We start from the raw sequence: 19,394 nt of genomic DNA on the forward strand, positions 1-19,394 counted from the left end.
AGCTTCTCGTCAACCAACACCCCCAAGTCCTTTTCTGCAGGGCTGCTCTGAATCTCTTCTCTGCCCAGCCTGTAGCAGTGCCTGGGGTTGCCCCGACCCAGGTGTAGGACCTTGCACTTGGCTTGGTTAAACTTCATAAGGTTGGCATCGGCCCACCTCACAAGCGTGTCAAGGTCCCTCTGGATGGCATCCCTTCCCTCCAGCGTATCAACCGAACCACACAGCTTGGTATCATCGGCAAACTTGCTGAGGGCACACTCAATCCCACTGTCCATGTCACCGACAAAGATGTTGAACAGGACTGGTCCCAACGCCGATCCCTGAGGGACACCACTCGTTACAGGTTTCCAACTGGACATCGAGCCATTTACCACAACTCTTTGCGTGCGGCCATCGAGCCAGTTTTTTATCCACCGAGTGGTCCATCTATCAAATTGATGTCTCTCCAATTTAGAGACAAGGATGTCATGTGGGACAGTGTCGAATGCTTTGCACAAGTCCAGGTAGATGACATCAACTGCTCTGCCGCTGTCCATCAGTTCCGTGGCTCCATCATAGAAGGCCACCAAATTGGTCAGGCAGGATTTCCCCTTAGTGAAGCCATGTTGGCTGTCACCAACCACCTCGTTGTTTTTCATGTGCCTTAGCATGTCTTCCAGGAGAAACTGTTCCAAGATTTTGCCAGGCACAGAGGTGAGACTGACTGGTCTGTAGTTCCCCGGGTGTTCCACCTTCCCCTTCTTGAAAATGGGGGTTATATTACCCTTCTTCCAGTCATCGGGAACTTCACCTGACTGCCAGGATTTTTCAAATATGATGGACAGTGGCTTAGCAACTTCATTCGCCAGCTCCTTCAGGACCCGTGGATGGATTTCATCAGGTCCCATGGACTTGTGCACGTTCAGGTTCTTAAGATGGTCTCGAACCTGATCCTCTCCTACAGTGGGCCTAAGGTCTTCGTTCTCACAGTCCCTGCATTTGCTTTCCACGACTTGGGTGGTGTGGTCAGAGCATTTGCTGGTGAAGACTGAGGCAAAGAAGTCATTAAGAACCTCAGCCTTCTCCAAATCCATGGTAGCCAGTTCTCCTGATAGCTTCTGGAGAGGGCCTACATTGTCCCTAGCCTGTCTTTTATTTGCTACGTATCTATAGAATCCTTTCCTGTTATCTTTTACATCCCTTGCCATACTTAATTCTAGCTGGGCCTTAGCTTTCCTAACCTGGTCCCTAGCTTCTCGGGCAATGCTCCTGTATTCTTCCCAGGCCGCCTGTCCTTGCTTCCACCTTCTATAAGCTTCTTTTTTCCCCTCTAAGTTTCCTCAGCAGCTCCTTGTCCATCCATGGAGGTCTCCTGGCCCTCCTGCTGCACTTTCTTCTAGTCGGGATGCAACACTCTTGAGCACGTAGGAGATGATCCTTGGTCGGTATCCATGGATGGACAAGGAGCTGCTGAGGAAACTTAGAGGGGAAAAAAGAAGCTTATAGAAGGTGGAAGCAAGGACAGGCGGCCCGGGAAGAATACAGGAGCATTGCCCGAGAAGCCTCAATGAATTCTGATATTTGGCAAGTGCTCTTGATAAAGCTCAGCCAAAGCTTATCATGCTCAGAACAGGAGCCAATCTCAGTCTTAAATCTTGGCATTCTAGTGCATCCACCACCAGTCTCTGCAGATGTATCGTTTAAGATATGGTTAAGAATATGTCTTCTTATTTATCTGCCTTTTGTTAGATTACAAAGGCTCTTGCCATCTAGTGGTCTGTGTTTTTCAAAACATTTCTTATTTGTCATTTTGATAAACTAAACAATTAGAGTTCTTTAAGATTCTTTTTGTAAGATGTTTTCTCCAACCTTAAATATGTATTGGTGGATCTTTTTATGTGTCTTACCTCATTTTTTCCAATAATTTTAAAAGTAAGGCAAACAAAATATTACCCAGCTTTACAACTGGTAAAATAGGCCCACAAAATAGGTGGATGAGCTGGCTACCCTGGATTTGGAGAAAGCTGAGGTTCTTAATGGCTTCTTTGCCCCAGTCTTCACTGGTTGGTAAATGCTCTGACCGCACCACCCAAGTCTTGGAAGGCAGATGCAGGGACTGTGAGAATGAAGACCTCAGGCCCACTGTAGGAGAGGATCAGGTTCGAAATCATCTTAAGAACCTGAATGTGCACAAGTCCATGGGACCTGATGAAATCCACCCGCGGGTCCTGGAGGAGCTGGTGGATGAAGTTGCTAAGTCACTGTCCATCATATTTGAAAAATCCTGGCAGTCAGGTGAAGTTCCTGATGACAGGAAGAAGGGTAATATAACCCCCATTTTCAAGAAGGGGAAGGTGGAAGATCCGGGGAACTACAGACCAGTCAGTCTCACTTCTGTGCCTGGCAGAATCTTGGAGCAGATTCTCCTGGAAAGCATGCTAAGGCACATGAAAAACAATGAGGTGGTTGGTGACAGCCAACATGGCTTCACTAAGGGGAAATCCTGCCTGACCAATTTGGTGGCCTTCTATGATGGAGCCACGGAACTGATGGACAGCGGCAGAGCAGTTGATGTCATCTAACTGGACTTGTGCAAAGTGTTCAACACTGTCCCACATGACATCCTTGTCTCTAAATTGGAGAGACATCAATTTGATAGATGGACCACTCAGTGGATAAAGAATTAGCTGGATGGCCGCATTCAAAGAGTTGTGGCAAATGGCTCGATGTCCAGTTGTAAACCAGTAATGAGTGATGTCCCTCAGGGATCGGTGTTGGGACCGATCTTGTTCAACATCTTTGTTGGTGACATGGACAGTGGGATTGAGTGTGCCCTCAGCAAGTTTGCCGATGACACCAAGCTGTGTGGTTCGGTTGATATGCTGGAGGGAAGGGATGCCATCCAGAGGGACCTTGACACGCTTGTGAGGTGGGCCGATGCCAACCTTATGAAGTTTAACCAAGCCAAGTGTAAGGTCCTACACCTTAGTCAGGGCAATCCCAGGCACAGCTTCAGGTTGGGTGGAGAAGAGATTCAGAGCAGCCCTGCAGAAAAGGACTTGGGGGTGTTGATTGATGAGAAAATTAACATGAGCCGGCTTCAGTGTGCGCTGGCAGCCCAGAAAGCCAACCGTATCCTGGGCTGCATCAAAAGAAGCGTGACCAGCAGGTCAAAGGAGGTGGTCCTGCCCCTCTACTCTGCTCTCATGAGACCTCCCTTGGAGTATTGTGTACAGTTCTGGTGTCCTCAACATAAAAAGGACATGGAGCTGTTGGAACAAGCCCAGAGGAGGGCCACAAGGATGGTACGGGGACTGGAGCACCTCCCATATGAAGACAGGCTGGGAAAGTTGGGGCTGTTCAGCCTGGAGAAGAGAAGGCTGCGTTGAAACCTCATAGCAGCTTTTCAGTATCTGAAGGGGGACTACAAGGATTCTTCAGAGGGAGTCTTCCTTAGGGACTGTAGAGGTAGGACAAGGGGTAATGGGTTCAAACTTAAACAGAGGAAGTTTAGATTAGATATAAGGAAGAAGTTCTTTACTGAGGGTGGTGAGGCACTGGAGTGGGTTGCCCAAGGAAGTTGTGAATGCTCCATCCCTGGTGGTGTTCATGGCCAGGTTGAATGAAGTCTTGGGTGACATGGTTTAGTTCAAGGTGTCCCTGCCCATAACAGGGGGATTGGAACTAGATGATCTTAAAGTCCTTTGCAACCCTAACTATTCTATGGTTTTATGTAACCGCATGCTTACCTGTAGACATGCACAACATCCTGTTGTATATATGAAGACATTTAAACCCAGATTAACAGCCCATTTACCAGTTCCCATTGTGGCCAGTAGAAAAGTCTGGCTGACCAAACTGCTTGGTCTTATTGAGTCAGTCTGTCAGATTGTTTTCAGACCTACTGGTGTAAGTTCTTTGTTTCCTGATGATGAACATTATACCAGGGTTTCTCAGATAAATTCTGGTTCATCACATCTGATGCACAGTCTGAGATCACATATACATTAACCGGGTGGTGGGAGAGAATGCATCCCTCTTTTCTCCTGGCTGTGAGGTTTACAGTTTTTGAGGCTTTAGTGATATGTTCATCCCAAATCCTAGCCCCTTACCCAGAAAAATTAAGGTACTGGTTTAAATAAGCAGATTGAAAGCATTTTTTTTTCTTCTATACTTAACCAGTGTGCACAAATATGAGTCTCATCCTGAACCTTTTTCTGAAATGAACTGTACAGTTAGATCCCACCCTTGTGAATAAAAACTGCACACACATCTCGGAATAGAGATCCTGTTTTCGTATCTGAGTGGTACAGGGTTAGCACTTTATGGCAGGATAGATACGAGCCTAATTTTTACGGTACTATAACTACCTTGCCTACTGTGTTGTATAGGAATTTACAAAGTTAGGCCAATTCCTGGGGATGAAAAATAGAGATTCAACTTTTAAGATTAGACATCAGCATTTGAAAATTTGGGGCTATACTGTACACTGTAACCCACACAGTAATTTTTCTTTTCTTTCTTTATCTTGTTTCTATCTCCAAATTTTCTGTGCCTTTCTGTTGCTATCTTCTACCTTTCAGTACATTTCTACTGCAGCACCTGTGTGTTCAACCCCTGGCAGCTCCTGAATGTCAGTGCTTTGAAGAAACTGAATCCCCTTAATTTTACTTCACCAGCTCTCCAATAGGGGCTGACAGCTGGCAAACAGTGAGGGGAAAGAGCAGCATGAACATTAATATGAATGAGAGCGTGCTGTGGCTTGCTGAGGACAATATTGCCTTTGCTTTGTTAAAAAAGTTATTTGTAAATGCAAATAAAGGGGTCCCTTACATAACAGATGCAGTAAATTGGTATATTGCTTCATGAGAAAGATTTTCTTAATTTACCTCTTGCTTTTTCCTTCCAATCCCTAAACAGTGTTCAAATGCAGCCATCTATGGTGCTAATTCATGTCTAGCATACTGTACATAAAAATAAAGGATTCTCCAAAACCTGTGTGATGTTACAAGTGTAACCACAGTGGTTCCCCTATATATGTCATTCCTTTCTATTGTACTTGGGTCTTTATACCATCACTTCTGTAGTGTCATCTTCCATACAGATTTCTCACAGAAGTGTCTCCTGCCAGCACTAGTTAGTGTATTTCAAATGAGTTTTTATTGCTGATCTCTGTCTTGTCTTTCTGTCCATCTATGTGGGTGTCCATTGGAAAGTCAAAGATGTCATGCTACTTGGTATTATCATCTGGCTCTGTTGAGTTGTAATATGCACTTGCCTCTTCTAATGTCAGCAAGGAGATCAGGTTTTAATGGTGAGCACTTGACTCCCATTTTAAGTGTCTGCTGCAGTCTTTGCCTCCTTTTCTTGCCAGTCTCTCCAGCACGCTTCACTTTCTAATAGGTTTAGATTTCTGGTTTGGGACTTTGATAAAGGTCTTTTTAAACCACGTTTTTCTCATTGTAGAATGAAATAAGGAGATCGCACTGTGTCATTGCTGTGTCGTTTGCATGGCTATTCCATCTATAGATTCAGTTGGCAGTATTAATAAAAATTTTGAATAATCTGGGCTACTCAGCTGCTGGACCTGTTAGCTGAGAGCTGATGCCTACCTTGGAGAGCGGCTCAGGTCTTCTAGCCAGAAGAAGCAACAGCTGCATTTGCTGGGAGCACTCCAATATGTTGTCTGTGCTACTTTTATGATAGATGGCAAGAATTTGTTTATCCCTAGTGAGTTAGGGATCTCATTTTCTATTAATCTAAATGAAAAAGGAATTTATTGCTTCCTGTAGCAAAATCGCCTTCTGCATCTATCATGCTACACATCAAGCAAAAATTTTTCTGTTCTGGCTACTGACAAGGAGCAGAGAGCTATTTTATGAATCCACTTGAGTTGCTTACTTAACAATTCTAAGCCTATTCCAGAATTTAGTTGGAAAGTACGAGAGAATGTTTCACTGAATTTTGCTCCTTTGTCAAAAAGAAAAAAAAACCACCAAAAAAAAACCCAGAGAAAAAATCAGAAGATGCAAGACGAGGTCACTCGTTTTATTTAAAGTTTGCTCCCATTGAAAAAAGTGAATATAAATATGTTAGTGCAAAATATTCAGTTATGCCCAATAAGGGAGTATGTCAGAGTCTGTGCTCAAAACCTTAGAGCAAAAGAGTCATAAAAAGCCTGAACAGAGATTTTTTTTTTTTTTTTGTCATTGTTTGGGTTTGTCTCCACAGATTGTAACATGGAATACTGGGATATGCCTGGGCGTTTTTTCATCCAAAATAGGGAACCTGCCTAATGTCTGGAGCTGTGCAGACACTAAGCAAGTGTATTTTTTTGGCATGTGAAGTGTAATCTCTAGTAGCCTTCCATTATGGAGATTATAAAGTCTTATCTGTGTATTTCACTTGGCTTTGAGCATCAGTGCTCTTGAAAAGATACATTCCAGTGGACGGGGCTACGGCTTGAAACATTTCAGCTGCTTTTATCTTAGGCACTCATGGTAATTATTGCTTTGTATTATTTCTTAGTCTCTGGTTATTTATTATTTCATATGCACGCCGTTTTTGTGACCAAGTCTGATGCCGAAGCAGAACTAGGTGAAAGTACAAAGAACTTTGCTTCAAAAGAAATCTTATTTCTTAGTCACGTATATGTAGTACAATTCAGTAACTTTATGCAGTATTTTCCCCTGATGTCAAATTTCCAGTGAGCTATAGACATTATACAATTTCTTTTGGTCATGGAAGCATATAATTCTCATTTTAAGAAAAAATTATTTTTTTTTTTTTTTCAGATACCAAAAAGCCATTTTTAATTCTACTTTTTTATAGTATCTAGAGGTTGAAATCCGAGTTGAGCTTTTGTGGTTTACAATACAGAACCATATTATGAAATGATGGATTCTGCTTCAAAGAATTAACGGTACTGAGGGGAAGACGGGAATCTCAGTTAATCTTAAATGTAGGGAGAAGTGCTATTTTAAAGATTTCTGAACCATTTCAGCTTTTAATGTCCCAGTATTACCTGTCTTATCAGTGATAAATGGTTAGCACTTCATACTTTTGCAAAAGGATTTGCAGACCTTGCCTTATTCATTTGTATCTTCAGGATGATGGATTATGATATGAGTTCTTCAATGTTTGGTGCTAGAACAAACTCTGAATCAAACCTTTCTTTTTTAATAGAGAGAGATATGCTGAAGCCAAGCACAAGAGAGCTACAGAAACCATTGGTAGAAAGGTTATTCATTGTTCAGTACTTTGGAGTTATGTTTCTTATGCAAAAAATCTCACTGACTTCAGGGGACAGAAATACTTATGGGGAATATGTTATGGGGAACTGCTGGTGTGTTTGTGTAAAAAAGAATTACCTTCTAAAAATATACTGAAAGTTTATACATGTGCCTCTGCCAAAACAGCAGCATTCTGGTCATATGTGGTTTCGAATATTAGGCATAAACCAAAATTGCTGATGTTCATTTAAAACACAAACTTTTCCTAAATTCTACAAAACCTAACATTCTCCCACCAAATGTTATGATAAATAAAGTATATTTTAAATCATTAGATTACATTGTGGGAAGTATTTATAACTAACTTCTGAGGTGCTGCCAGCTTGGTGCTAATCGGACAATCTTACTTCTCCATTAAATAGACAGATGGATGACACACTCATAAAGCACCAATTCTTATTGGCAGTAGTTGGACATATCAATCAATATTTGGCCATTTGAGAATAGAATTTTAAATATTGATGCACAGTTCAGTAAAACATCTATATCGCAGTCCTGCTGACAAAAATGTTGTGTTATAAACTGCATTTTCTAGAATTAAATACATAAATATTCCATTCAAAGTGTTGTTTTACTTGTCTTTAAAACAGTGCAAAACAGGAAAAGAAAATAACTAAGCTACTAATGGTGACTTTGTCACCTTAGTAGACAGTATTGGGCAAAATCTAAGTGTTAAAACTGCTGCTAAGCAAAGCTTTAGCCGGATGGCATGTGTGATTCTGCTCGGCAGTGATTAGAGATAGTAGTATTCACAGAACTCCTGTTCTGGAAGTAGAAAATGTTAAAAGATCTTGTGTATTGAACCTTAATTAGTCATTCTTAAAGTTGATTTTAATTTCTAGTGCTGTTGGTAGCAAGACAGACGTCTCATACTGAAAAATTCCATGAGGATGAGAAGCCACAACTCCTTGTTAAATATTTTGTCAAGAAAAACTGTCACAGACATCAGATACTGCAATATATGTACCTGCTTTCAAAAAAGTAAGTGTTAAACAAAAACAGGATGGTGTGAACATATTACGCCCTATATTAAGCAAAAAAAAAAAAAAAAAGATCAAAGTGAGCTTTTAAGCTGAATTAGATAGGACAAACTGCACATTTGTTCATTGGTAGTAATAGCTACAACCTTTAGTAAACATTGGACCACTAATAAAGGAAGTAACAAAAACTATAGTCTAAAAATAAATCAAGATATCAGCCTTGACATAACGATCTAATCACATATTATCTGCTCCCTAAGTGCATTCTTTTAAAATGATTTCTGTTTCCATCATTACTGACATTAGTCAGAAAAATCTCAGACGTAACCACTGGGTGAGAATCACTTGCAGATAGGGCTAAATTGAGCTGTATGCATTCAGTGAACTCTCAAATTAAAGCCTAAGTGAAACCAGAGTGATACCTAGACTGACCTGCTGAGGGTTGAGGGCTGAATATTCTCTAGGGAATAGAGTTACATTGCCACAGAATTATTTATATGATAGGTTAAAAGTTCATATTTTAGTAGCAGATATTTTACTGCACATTATGGCTGTGAGTCAGCATTCAATTATTTCTCATTAAAAAAAGTTTTGTAAGGGTTTTGTTTTTTAATGTTAAAATGATACTTGGAGATCAGAAACCTGTTGAATTTTTGTTTCAGATCAGTTACAGGAACATCTTATTTATTCTGTATATCAGAGATTAAGTTTAAATATTAAGAAAACAAGTGTTGGGTTGTTTGGTTTTTTTTTGGTTTTGTGCCAGGTTTTTTTGTTTTTTGGTGGGTGTTTTTTTTGGGGGGTTTTTTTTTTGTTTTTTTGGGGTGTGGTTTTTTCTGTGTGTGTGTGGTGTTTGTTTTTTTTTTTTCCCTTGGATTTTTTTTTCTTTTTTTTTCTTAGGGGAAGCTCTAGTGATTCATTCATACCTAAGCGTAAGGGAGCTTTGAAAACCGTGTGGTGAGGTCTATCCTATTCCTCACTCTGTGAATCTCCTTCATACAGAAAGCAATGATCTTCTACATGAGGAGTTACTAGCCATTAATAATGGCCTCTCAGCAAAACCATATTTTTATATAAGTGAGACAAACCAGGGTCAGAATCAGTGGTAATCAGCACTGGCAGTGGAAAGACATCATTATGAGAAATAAGGTAAATCACTTAGTGAACTGCACTGAAAAAATCAGTGCTTGGAAACCAGATTGAACCATCTTCCTGTGGATCTTTCTTGTATCTTGATCATCAAAACCAGAAAATAACCTCTCCACCTTCTGAATGCTTTTGTGCTTCTTTTTAGATGTACAGCAGATGTTGAGATTCAGAATTTTGTACTCTGAAGTAGAGAAGAAATGTTCAGGAATATTCTAAGAAAAAACAAACAAGAAAAAAAACCAAACAAGCAAAAACCAACAAAAACCCCCAACTGCTTTGGTTTATATATAAATTCAGATTTCTTTTAATCAGGTCTAAAGATATGCTTGTCATGTTTGAGTGAGGAGTGGAGCTCAAAGCATCCAAAGTAGGTGCTTTACCCCTCTGTGTGGTCTGTGTGAAAAGTTTTCTGGATCCAGTTTACAAAGTTAAACTGCTGGAAACGCCACTAAGGCCATTGGCACAGTGAACATTGTAAACTACTGCTCTGGTTGGAGAACGTACAGCTTCCTGCTCTTTAGTGCTTCTCTGTCATGACTTTTCTGGTGGAAGAAAAGGTGCAAGCATTATTCAGTTGTCTTCAAGGACAGTAGAGAGTGATTGAGATAATGATTTTGACTTTGCCTGAAGGCTGTTAGGGGGCAGGATCAGAGGCCCCATCTCTGTGGGGCTTGGGAAGCCTGTAATATCTGGAGAATGGGCCATGTCAAGCATGTTTGAAAAGTGGCACCATGAGTGGCATACTTCTATCTGGAAAAGAAAGTATGTTTCTCTGCTGACTTGGGCACCTTATTCCCCAGGAGCCTGAGCAACTATTTTTGCTTACCCTCCCTTACCAGGTATCCCATTTAGCAGAAGTATCTTTCCTGGGATGTAGGAGATTGGGCTCCTAGTTCCTTCTCTTCAGGATTTTCTACTCCTCTCACGCTCCAAGCTCTAAAGCAGGTTTTCCCCACATCTGCTTTTCTTTTTCATACAGTTCTGAAGTATTCTTTAGGCTGCACTAGCATGGAAAATGGAGAATGTGAGTTTACACAGACCCAGGAAAAGCAGAGAACTGATATTTTGCAAAAGAGGTGATTATTCTGACCATTTGATTAGTGAATGAGAAGAGAATATAATTTTCTGAAGCAGAAGCTGAGTAATTGGATGTTAGAGGAGTGTTAGAGGAAAGGGCAAGCAGAGGAAAAAGTAAGGTGAAAGACTTGACAGGAGCAAAATTAGGTGCTGACATGTCTCCAGGTTGAGATGAAAAACTCTGCAAATGCCTGTAGCACCTGACTGTTGACACAGATGCTCACAGAAATCTTTGAGCACAAATTCTTCCTCCAGTGAGTCTTTATATCTCTGCAATATAATCAGTAATATTTTATGCTTATGGGATTTACGATATTTCCTTTTTGGCAGGCCTTAGTAACTGCCTCTTCCATACCCCAAGGAAACATCAGGAATTGTTTATTACAATCTAGGAAATGCTGAGGCCTGTGGCTGGGAGTCTTAAATGTTTGTATTTATTACCATTTACCTAGCCACAATATTAATGTTAAAGTACAATGTAACCAAGAGGTTGCAGAGTAAGAAGACAGTGGAGTCCTTGAGATCAGTATACTCAATTAAACAGAATACATCCCTGGGCAAAGGGACACTGATTCCTTACTAGCAATTTAATCCCAAATTTGAGGGATGCAGTAGGAATTAATGGTTATGTAGCCCATGTATAAAGGAAATAATTTCTCCCTGGGTAGCAGTTAAGTTTGCTACACAAATATTGCATTTGTGAAATCCAGTCCTTACAACCCAATTGCAATTTTTAATTTGGGGTTTTAAGCATTTTTCAGTGTTATCTAGCAACAGAAAACAACACAAGTGTCTCCCATAAAAACTAAATGCAACTTTTTTGTTTTTAAGAGTAACCATTTATAATTCATGAAGTACAACTTGTAATCAGTTAAACTGCAAAGTAATTATCTAATACAAGAAAAAAAAGAAAAGAGAAATAACTGTAGAAAACCCAAGACTAAATGTGAAAGCAGTTGAGATGGAAATTAATTGATAGCTTTTTTGTTGTGGGAGAAATGGCATTCTGGAACAGAGTCTCAACAGAACTTCAGGGGCAGCCAACCTCTAAGTTTTTAAGAGCTTGCCAAGATTGTGACTCAAATCAAATAACGACTGACTGAAATAGCAGAGGAATGGTCTCTTATCTGTTAGTGGTTCTTGTCAAACCTATAATCCATGCATTTTGTTTCTTCAAAAGATCTTTACAGTGATACATGACTAGAAGAATAATACAGAATTACATGTGCTAAATGGAGCATTTAGACTGGCTCTACTAACTGGGTTTCTTTACAAAACTTATTAGTGTCATATTGCTTTCAAGAGATTAAATGTCTTCTTGTAGAACAATACCTCTTTAGTCAGATCTAGTCTGGGTTTACTGTATTGTATTTTCCTTTTTCTAACTACTTCTGAAGAGAATAAATCCTTTCCCTTTGTTCTCCTACGCACAAAGCTTTCAAAAATAGAAAGAAAAGAGTACCATCAGAAAATGAAATAGAATTCATGTTCAAAATACTTTATGTGACTGGAAATAAAATAATTCCATTTCATGGAGTGATATGTTTTCAATGCTTTTTCTATCTTCGGATTTACTGCCATGTCAGAAAAGTAACTTGAAATCTATAGCAAGGAAAAGGAGGAGAAGGCATTGGTACTCCCTTCCTGAACATAATATTACCAAATACCTTGAGTGTCTAGTTTATTGGTTCATTGGATGCAGCACAGAGATTTTCTTTGACCTTTGACCTTTTAAGTTTTAGCCTGAATCTGCAAAAAATCCTCTTCAGCCACACAAATGCAAATCTATCAGTTTAGAAGAGCTCCTTGGCCTTTAAACCAAACTAGCCCAACAAAGCTTGAGCTTTTCTGAAATATAAATGCATGGATTTGAATCACTGAGTATAATATATATTGCTTCACTTTGGAAACATTCTGTGCTAGACAAAACATAGAAGAGAAATTCTCTCTCATTTTCACTTCCATGGAGCTCAGTGAGATAACTAAATTTGTTAGAGGAACTGAGAGGACAGTGTTATCCGTTCTGCTTTACATCTTTCAAGCTGCAGTTACAAAACTGAGAGACATTCTGATACCACAATCACTCCAAGTCTTACCTGAATTTATATTAACATAATGCATTTTGCAAGATCTGAGAAGTTCAGGTGCAGTTTGAAAATCTTCTGTGTAATTTTGAAAGGTCTATTAGATCTGAAAATCTGTCTAAAAGGTTCATGCTTGAATGAAATGTTCACCAACTGCATGTAGAACCCAGTGAAGTTCCCGGAATGTGAATGCACTCAATGACTGAATATCCTACTTCTAGTGCCTCCTATCCTAAATAATTCTTACATAGGTTGAAACAAGGCTTCTACAGTTTGCTGAAGTTTTAGGTGTTGAGGCTGGTGAAAAGCGGTTGTGACTTGAAACTTTTAGAGGCACCTGGTTACGTTTGTGGATGTGACAAGTAAGTGAAGTTTACATAACCAACTCCATTTTGTTCATTGCTAGTTCTCTTTCATTTCTTTGATTGCAGCTGCAAACCCAGCAGTCCATTATTCCACGGCATTCACCCTCCTTTGGAGCAAAATCTTCCTAAGACCAAAGCTGATGGTACAGCAAAGATGCTGGTGTTTGAGGGTGGGTCTAAACCGCACAATGCATTGTAGTCCAGAGGCACCCAACACAGCTCTGGCCACAAGAACATAGTAGCTCATTTAACATGGGTATTTCTGTCCTAATAATTCTCAGCCTGGCAAGAGAGCTGCTCTAGAAGCTAATAGTGATATCTAGATAGGGAAAATTCATAGAGACTGCAGAAGGTAGTGCGTTTCATCCAAAAACTACCTTGAGGACTCAATAAGGCTTGAAATGATACAAAGACCTCGAACAAGATGTCTGCACTGGACTATAGGAGTAGACTGAAATTTTGAAGGCAACAGAAAAGTCTTTAAAAATACCGAAATCATTGTTAGAGTGATACTGATGATATGGAACCCTTTCATCTTCACATCTCTTTGAGGGGAGTGAGACATTTTCCTTCCATTAAAAAAAAAAAAAAAAAAAGTTATTTTCTCAGTTTTCAGGGACTGAGTTGTTCTTCCTCGAATCATAAACTCCAGCATCAGTTTTGTAATTATATTACCAGCATGCTATGCTCTTCAGTAGTTGGGCTAATGTGGTACGTGAATTCAGGATATCAATGTTGTGAACAAATAACATACAAATAATATTCTAAGACACCCACCCTCCATTAATATTAGTAGAAATAGGAAAGAAAGTGTGTGTATTGTAGTTGCTTAGAAATTTTGTTGACCCAGAGATATATACACATACATGCCATAGCTGATCTCTGTTTAAAGATATTGTCTGTGATTATGTGTATTTCCTGAGAATTTTATAGTAAGATAAAGATTCAGCCAGAAATTATTCTTTGCGCTCATATGCTGAATACTGTAAATTCAATATAGGATATAGTAAATATCCACATTTTTAGCAATCTTTGAAATTAGAGTTTGCTGTGAGTTTTTGTGGTCTCTGAACTGGAGAGCATAATAATATACAGGACTCTGGTACATCAGGGAGTGCTGAGTTACAGCAGTTCAATAAACTTTTCTAATCCCCAGCTACCATGCAGAGTGCTTGTGGCTGGAACAATTGCAGCTATTTGGTATTATTCAGCTGCTCCTCCTGGTGTTCATAAACAAATAACATATTGGTGTCCAGATAAGGCACAGCCAGTGAGTGCTGCAACTGCAAAACAGAAAGACTGCAGGATTTCCTGTAGCCTAGGTACCTTGAGTAGGATTACTCTGATTTTGAACATACATACATGTGTTGGAAAGGTGTGAGAGGTGCAGTGTACAGCCTGACTGCATTTATTTTCTAATGATGGAGAGTTAGTTCCCTTTGCTGGACCTTTCATTTGTGTATGTCCCTATGGGGCACAGTGAGGAGGTGAAAAGCGTGGAGCAGAAAGTGTCAGTGGGATATTGTGCTCTCAAGTGGAGATCCTGGTGGTCCGGTGGCCTATTACCTGTCAAGTTACTTGCAGCAAAACCACGTGGTGGTTTTCTTCTGCTCCCAGGTGCTTAAGCCAGGCACAGCTTCTTGGTATGTTAAAGGTTACACAGATGCATATTTTGGCCTGTGGGATCACAAAGGTTGAGTGAAGACTAGGTAATGTGTTATGCACATGTGATATATAGTCCTTGCTGTGAGACAACCTTTTGTGTTTATTTTATACTGAAGTTATTGGACTTGGAAAATCTGGCCAGGGGTGAGAAGATTCTTGCTTGGTCAGTTTGGGCTCTATTTTTATGCATTGCAGCTGTGGTTATAGGTTGGTATAAAAATGATCAGACAAATTAGGAGAGAAATAGTAGAATTTGCAAGAGATACATGAATATGGAGTATTCTTCCACCAGTGGAGGATTTGCTAGCAGAGATGTTGCCTAGCGCACCAAATTCAAATTAAGCTAACACAATTGTGTTATAATATTAAAAAAAGAGAAGTGGTTCTTCTTCACTTAGAAACAATGAACTGGCCTGCGTACTGAACCCTCAACAGAAATAATGATTTGTGAAAGCATGTTTTTCAAAGAAATTATTAAAACAGACAGATACTAGTAATGAGACTGTAGAGTTAGAAATTATGATTGTCAGAGAGGAAAGAGTCTAGAGATATAAACATCTTCAGGCTCGAGAGTGGAAATTTGATAGGTGTCTATGAATTCATAAATAGTTCAGAGTAGTTGCTTATTATTTTCATTAGTTGAAAAATGAGGAGGAATTACTGGATTTAAACCAGAGCATGGACAATTTAATTAGTCATCAAGGCAAACTTTAATACGACAGCAGATATAGTCCCTAGGGTTGCAGTCATTGCAAATATCTAGGGCTAGAGAGAACATTCCATTATCCTTACATATAAAGGTCTTGTCCTTGGTCATAAAGGTCTCTAGTATGGGAGGTGTAGTGTAATCACTATGCAGAAAGTCTGCACTGCTCCTTCCTATCATGTTGAGTTGTCTGGTGGTCAACAGCCTTCCCTCTTCATCCACGTTTTATTCCCCCTCCAGAAGAACACTGAGAATAATAATGATTCCCCAAAACACAGAGGCTGCAAGCCTGAGTGCTTCCTACATGGGCTACGTAAGGAATAAGAGAAGCATTTGGGGTTTTTTAATTTTATTTCTTTCCTAAATGCTTCAGAACTGGCACAAGCTATGAATCTGACTTGATAATGCTGTGGATAATAAGGTGTTTCAATAGATGACACACATATACGTAGGTGATGTAAATCAACATTGTTTCATCTGGCCTAGAGTGATCACTAATCTGTTCTCCATATAGATAATGCATCTTCTGTACCTTCAACAAAAGTTGTCATGAGCAACAGTCTTTTGATAAGCCTGTGAATGGAAATCATGCTGAATAAGAATTAGAGATGGAAAAATAAGATATCTGTCTTTTGATGATTCAAGTTTTTTTCCTTGCTGTATATTCTCCGGAGTTCTCCCTCCACATATTTTTTAATTTCAGCTCTTTCCCTTGGAAGTTCCTAGAGGCCATGAGACCTTCATTGTCACTGGATTATTACAGTCTCAGGGCAAAAATCTGTTCTCAGCTGTACTAATGCAACATCTCATTGATCTGAGAGAAAGGGGCACCCACCTAGCCAAGTGCAGGGCTCGTCTACCAGCTTTTGCTCTGCTCTGTTTTCTTTTCTATAATTGATAAATACTTTCTCACACCCCGAAGCCCCTGTAGCTAGCAATTACTCATTCTGTTTTGCTGTCTTTATCTTTTATTTGTCAAGCTTTAACTCATTTTCTGTAGTCTTCATTGGTTCCCTCCCTTCATCTCCATTTCCATTAGATCTTTGAGCTATCCTTACAGAGTCATATATTTCACTTCTAATTGATCACGATTTTCTATGCCAGTGAGACTATAGCCCATTATGCATTAACTAGTGTATTGCAAGATTCTCTGAGCTGCATCAAAACTCAGAGATTCTAAATGTTTTGTCTTGTCATTGCCGCATCAGGTTTTTACATCGTTATTTTCATCAACTTTTTCATTTAATACCTAATAGTTGTACGAGGCTTTCCGAGATCATTACACAGAGCACAAAATTCAAGTAGCTACATTAGCCATGCCAGTATCTCAGGTTGGGCATGAGACCTATTGTATTGGGCACTCTGTGTAGAGTGTTAACTCCCTCCTGGAAATCTTTAAGACACTTGAACCCCTTTTTTTTTTTCTTTTTTTTTTTTCTTTTTTTTTTTTAAATCATATCATCTTTTATTCCTTCTTCTTTTAGGTAAAAGCCCAAAAGATGTGGTGCTTGTGGAGTCCAATCCCAAGGCAGAAAAGAACTGAAAACTTGTCATTTTTAAATGATACTGAAGTGAATCTTCTTAGTCTGCTTAATGATTTTTGGATGTTGGTAATCGCTTTAGATCAACGGCCTTGATGCTTCACATCCTCAACTTGAGACACGAATAGCTCTGTAAGTGTAGGAGTTTAGAAGCTGTGTGAAGGTAGCCTGTTGATCTGATGGTGTGCAACATTAACTGAAATTATAAACCTTTGCATAAGCAAGGCCTCTATAGCATTCTAAGCTTTAGATAGATCTTGCTCTAAATCCAAGCTTTCCTGCTTCTGAATACTCCTGGTAAAGGGCATATTGACAGAGACTAAAGAATTAAACATTGTATACATTCTAGTGATCTTCTGATTCAAACATTGTTATGAAAGACCGACAGTGATTTTAAATCTGTGTCAGTGCATACCACAATAATGCAAACTTAATGTCTGCCTGTTTCCAAGGCTAGGCACTTAAATGATCAATAGAGTTCACCGAGAGGAAATTTTCATTTATAAATTAAGTAGTAAGAATAAGGGAAGGAAAATTCAGGACTTCTTTACATCTTCAGATAAAAAAAAAAAGTCATTTCACAGTGTTATAATATCCTCAGGGTCTTTTGGAGTGTTAGAACTCAGATTTTTTTAATAGGGTTGATTTGACCTGGGCAAGAACAGCTACTTTTGCTACCTTATGCTGGAAATAGATGTTCTTAATCACTCTCCATTTCAGTTAAGAAAATAAAGAACTGCTTGAACCATTAAAATGAGGGGCAAAGTATCATTCAGGGACTGTAGCAATAGGACAAGGGGGTAATGGGTTTAAACTTCAACAAGGGAAGTTCAGGTTAGATATAAGGAAGAAGCTCTTTACTGTGAGGGTGGTGAGACACTGGAACAGGCAGCCCAGAGAAGTCATAAATGCTCTATCCCTAGCAGCGTTCAAGGCCAGGTTGGACAGGGCCTTGGGTGACATGGTCTAGTGTGAGGCATCCTTGCCCATGGCAGGGGGGTTGGAACTAGATGATCTAAATGTCTTTCCAACACAAACCATTCTATGATTCTATGATCATCAGTTTTAGATTCAGGTAATTGACAGTGCTCTACTCTTTTGTCTGATTTGTGTTGTTATACAGGAATCTCACAAAAGGAGCCTAAAATAAGAAATTTTTTTTTATTTTTTTTTTAGGGAACATTTTAAGTTTATATTTTATTATAGAAAAATAACTCTGGATATTAAAGAGCTGAAATTCAGTTGCATTTAAGAGTTGGTAATGGATTTCTCACTTTGATTTTACCCTTATGATGACTGTTTCTGGTTAACTAGTAAACCCCTATAAATTATAGGGTTTTTTTATGCAGATCTAGGATATTATCTCTAGTAGAAGGAGATGTCTCAGATGAGTGCCCCCCAACTTAACTAACATACATTAAATGAGCCTGCCCGTAAAAAGTAAGTCAGAGGGAATACTTTGAAATGCATTGCCTTAGAAAGTTTACAAATGCCTGGAACAGTTTTGCAGCTTTGTAAATGTTCAAGGTCATGTGAGAAAGCTTAAGGCTTAAGAAAGTTGGAGGGAACAGCTGCAGTTTTTGAAAACAGTGAAGGCAAACTTTAAGCATAGTTTTATCAAAGCTCGGCTGTTTCCCTATCACAGACAGTAGACACCACTAATCTCTTCCTTTTGTTTAAACAGATGCTATTTGCTTGGCACGTAGCTGAATTTTAAATGCACGAAATTATTATAGAAGAGGAGAAATCTTGACTGGAGGTTAGAAACAGAAGTTTAAGTTGAAGAAAAGTTCAAGAGAAAAATCTTACTTTCTCTAACATCTTCAAGGCTGTGTGAAATACCTTTTCCTCCACCTTGGGAATTATACATGTTTATATTAAAAAAAAAAAAAAAAATTTCCTTTAAAGTGGCCGAATATAATGATGATATTCAAGTAGTTAGTAGTTGAAACTTATAGGCAGGTTTTTGTTTACATCAGTGTATTTTATGTTAGTGAAAGAGGAAGAGGGATAATTCAGGAAATCACAAATTCTCCCTCTATCTCCATTAGGTGTAGCATTATGTAGTTCCTTTTCACCAGTACAGATCCTTACTTTAGCTAAGTTGGGCAGATCAGCATTCAGTGGCACGGAGGCACAGGTTTTTGGCCTATTAATTGTCTACAGCATATCTAAGATTGGTTGTTTCTCTTAATTTTATGAGGCTGGATTGGAAACCTTTTCTTCCTACAATTAAGAGTGGCTATCCTTGGGATGGACTTCAAACACCATCCACAGCTTTCTTGTAAGTCTACCAAAACATGTGGACAAGAAAGGGAAAAGGAACAGCATGAAGTCCTGATTCAGTGCAAATATTCTGGACATTTGTTTTATGGCTTATGCAAAAAGAAAAAAAAAAAAATTGCTTTGTATTGCACATGGAGTGATTAGTCAGCTCCTACAGCTCTTAGGTAATGTATCAATGTTATTTTTAAGTTAACAGTGACCTGGTCTAAAAGTTGGTTCCACCTAAGCACACACGTTCTTTGAGCACACAAAACACCTGTCTGAATATGA

This window comes from Strigops habroptila, chromosome 10, assembly GCF_004027225.2.
Source record: "Strigops habroptila isolate Jane chromosome 10, bStrHab1.2.pri, whole genome shotgun sequence".
In the NCBI taxonomy this organism is placed as follows: domain Eukaryota; kingdom Metazoa; phylum Chordata; class Aves; order Psittaciformes; family Psittacidae; genus Strigops; species Strigops habroptila.